The sequence below is a fragment of the Macrobrachium nipponense genome, chromosome 10 (genome assembly GCF_015104395.2).
Source record: "Macrobrachium nipponense isolate FS-2020 chromosome 10, ASM1510439v2, whole genome shotgun sequence".
Classification (NCBI taxonomy): domain Eukaryota; kingdom Metazoa; phylum Arthropoda; class Malacostraca; order Decapoda; family Palaemonidae; genus Macrobrachium; species Macrobrachium nipponense.
In genome coordinates this window covers 109,099,321-109,103,725 of record NC_087204.1, presented here as the reverse complement: position 1 = coordinate 109,103,725, position 4,405 = coordinate 109,099,321, and positions in this window count along the sequence as shown.

Genomic DNA, 4,405 nt, shown 5'->3' with positions numbered 1-4,405 from the left:
AGACTGTGTGGGTCCTTTACCCAAAAGTAAGAAGCAGAATCAATATATGATTACAATGATGTGCAGTTCCATTCGTTATCCTGATGCCTATCCACTTAGGAACATAAGTTCTAAGACACTGATCCCAGTTTTAATAAAATTTTTCACTCAGTATGGTATCCCCAAGATTATCCAGACTGATAGAGGAAGTAACTTTACCTCTGATTTATTTAGACAGGTTATGGCAGCTATGAGCATTAAACATACTTTGTCCTCAGTATACCACCCAGAGAGTCAAGGAGCCCTGGAACGATTCCATCAGACGTTGAAGGATGCCCTTACGAAGTACTGTCAGGAACATCAGACAGACTGGGATGAAGGATTACCATTAGTGTTGTATGCCATCCGCAACACTCAACAAGAAAGTCTTGGATATTCCCCAGCCGAGTTGTTATATGGAAGGAAAGTGAGAGGTCCTTTGGAGATACTCTATGACATGTGGACGGATCAGTCGAAAGAGGTAACATTAGGAGATTATGCTAAGAACTTGCAAGGTAAGCTAGAGAGCTCTCGTAAATTTGCACATGACAATCTAAGCATAGCTCAAGATAAGATGAAATTAAATTTTGATAATAAGGCTGAGACACGAAGCTTTAGGCCAGGTGAATCTGTTTTAATGCTAGTACCCATAAGGAAAACCTTTGAGAATAGATATGAAGGTCCTTATACAGTGATAAGCAGAAACAAGGATAATTATGTCATCTCGACTCCGGGAAAGAGGAAAAGCGAGAAGATGGTACATATAAACCTACTAAAAAGTTTGAGACCCAATGTGACAATGTCAGCTTGATTTGCAAGTCATCTGTGGAAGATAATGTGAAGCTTAATGAAGCAGGTTTTCCAGATCGAAGTAAAAGCATACCTCTAAATAATACACTTGCATTAAATAACATTGACTGTAAACTTTATTTATCTCTCTCATCTCAACAGGCTAGTGACTTGAAAAAGTTATTGGAACTTTTTCCAGAGATCTGTGGAGATGTGCCTGTCCAGACATCAATGGTAGATTATCAGCTAGAACTTAAGCCAGGTACAGAACCTCAGAGTGCCCCATATCGAGTTTCCCCTCAAAAGAGAGCCATTCTAAAGAAGGAAACTGACTTTTTGCTACAACATGGTTTTGCGGAGCCAAGTATTAGTCCTTGGGCATCGCCATGTGTTTTAGTTGAGAAACCAGATGGCTCCTATAGACTCTGCACTGACTTTAGAAGACTAAATGAGGTAACTGTATCGGATTCTTATCCATTACCAAGGGTGGATGACCTCATAGATCTGGTAAGCAATGCTGTATATGTTTCAAAGATTGATTTATTATGAGGTTATTATCAAGTCCCATTAGCAGATAACTCAAAACCCCTGACAGCATTTACTACTCCAGATGGCCTATATCAATATACAGTCCTTCCATTTGGACTTAAGAATGCTCCTGCAGTTTTTCAAAGATTGATGGATCAAGTAATCCGCGATATGCCTGGTGTTAGAGTGTATCTTGACGACATTGTTGTATTTTCAGATACTTGGCTGGACCATCTTTCTATGCTGAAGGATTTATTTAGCAGGTTAAGACAGGCTTGTTTGACAATCAACTTAACCAAGAGTGATTTCGGCCATGCGAAGCTACAATACCTTGGGTATGTGATTGGCAGCGGCGAGGTATCCCCAGTTGCAGCCAAAGTAGACGCCATCACCAAGCTAAGCTGCCCAAGTTTTAGACGTGAAGTAAGAAAATTCCTTGGGATGGTAGGCTACTATAGGAAGTTTTGTAAGAACTTCTCCGAAGTAGTAGCCCCATTAACTGACTTAACCAGCAGCAAGACTAAGTTCGTTTGGACACCAGTTTGTGAGGAAGCCTTTCGACGAGCCAAAGATTTCCTAGCCAGTAGCCCTGTCCTGAAGGCTCCTGACTTTGGCTCTCCCTTTGCTGTCGAGGTCGACGCTAGTGATCGTGGAATAGGCGCTGTACTCCTGCAGAAAGGGCCAGATGACATGCAGCATCCCGTTGCTTACATGTCAAAGAAACTCAAGAATCATCAGCGAGGTTACTCTACAATCGAAAAGGAAGCACTTGCTCTTTTGACTGCATTGGAGCACTTCGAAGTTTATCTTTCTGGCAGTCCTGCTCCCATATTAGTCTTCACAGATCATGAGCCACTAAAGTTTGTAGGCCGGATGAGAAACAAAAATAAAAGGCTCATGAAGTGGTGGTTATCTTTGCAGCAGTTTGATCTAAAGATCCAGCACATCCGTGGACAGGATAACCTTCGAGCAGACATTTTATCACGCTGTAGTAACTAACTCGACAGGTTGGTCGAAAATCTTGAACATAGAGTTTTCGACTTAAGGAGGGGGATGTTAAGAGTATTGCATTTATGTTTGGAGTATTGAATTTATGTAAATAAAGTATTTTTGTAGTGTGGATTGTAAATGTTTTGTAGTTCATATTTTTCCCATGTCTGTCTGTGTTGTCCTTGCGTGTTGTTTGGGTGTTTGTATTCCTCAGTCCTTGGATTGTTTACTTCGGCCATTGGAGCACCACCAGGGATGAGATTTCTTGGATTTGTCAGTGTTAATAACCCTGGATTATATCTAAGTGTTACATTATTTGTACTTGCTAATTTGTAAGTATTACTATATTACATTTAAGGTTCTGTTGACACTTGCTGGGTATGTGTGTATTTTCTGCATTTTATTGTGTTTAATATTTACGTTATTTCCTGTATTATCTACAGTGTATTGATAATCGATTTAATTGTTACTTACCTGCTTGTTTTGCTCATTTGTCGTTTGCTTGTTTTGCTCATTTGTCGTAATGCTGTACAATGTTAATGTTCCTGGAGTTTCGTTAATTTACATTCGTTCTGCTTGTTTTGCTCATTTGTCGTAATGCTGTACAATGTCAATGTTCCTGGAGTTTCGTTAATTTACATTCGTTATTGCTTTAGTTTCATTATTCTCGTTATCATCGTAATCCTTATCTTTATTGGACCTTTAATTAATTTTAAGTAAAATAACAAAATTTCGTAGTGTTTACCGTATCCCTTGTATTATATATTTACTCGTATATCATACTTAAATTTAATGCTATTTAAATTTTGGATAAGAGCTCTATTATAAAAAATAAGTTAAGTTAAGGCATCATTAAATGTCTTATTATTTACTGTCTATGGCCGTTTTGGAGCTCCGCTTCGTACTTGCATCAGTGAAAATGCAGGAAAGAGTATTAAGAGGCGAAATGGTGGTTCGTAACAATATATATATATATATATATATAATATATATATATATATATATAGATATTCTTTATATACTAGAATAAGATATATACTATCTATATATATCTATATATATATATATCTATATATCATATATATCACTATATATATATATATTTATTCTATATATATTTATATATATATATCTATATCTATATATAATATATATATATATCTCTATAAATATATATATAATATATATCTATATATATATATATATATATATATTCTATATATATATATCTATGTATATATATATCTATATATATTATATATATATCCTATATATATATATATATATATATATATATATCTATTATATATATATATCTATATATATATATATAAATCTATATATCATAACATATCTATATCTATACATCTCTATATATGACAAAAAAAATCTCTATATATAAAACATCTCTATATATATATAGACACACACACATACATACATACATATATTAATGTACGATTGTATAATAAAGTTTTACCAATAGATATACGGAGAAATGTGCATGAATAAACTTTAACCGTTCAATTATCATAAAACGTTGTTATTTTTATTTTAATGAATTTACACTTAATCTCATAATCTGCTTCCCGGTACTTACGGATTATGCGTAGCCTATGTCGATTATAACAAGATTATTTTAGTTCTGGGTTCTCAGTTCTTTAGTTATTCTGAATATTTATGCTCTCAAGACATAGGGAATTCAGCATCGAACTGTATTTGTGGCTTAATGTTTGTGAATATAAAAAATTCATAATCAGCCAATAAAAAACCGAACAATCGAAGGTAGAGCAATAGTAAAATCTGCACTAGGAAATAAAAAATCCTCGAACGCCAAAATCCTGTCGATCATCGCACTGAGAGGAAAGCCGCATCATGACCTTGCCACTGAAAGCATCTGCGAAGACTAATCACGGTTAAAAGGTAAATTCCGCCTATATACATCGATGCCTCCGTGCGGCTCGCGCATGCGCAGTCTCGTGACCATCGACCATTCGCGAATTCCGCGGCAGTGTCCAACGCTGTCATTACCGATGCTGCTGATCGTGAACGTGGATGGACTCCAATAAGGCGGAAGAAG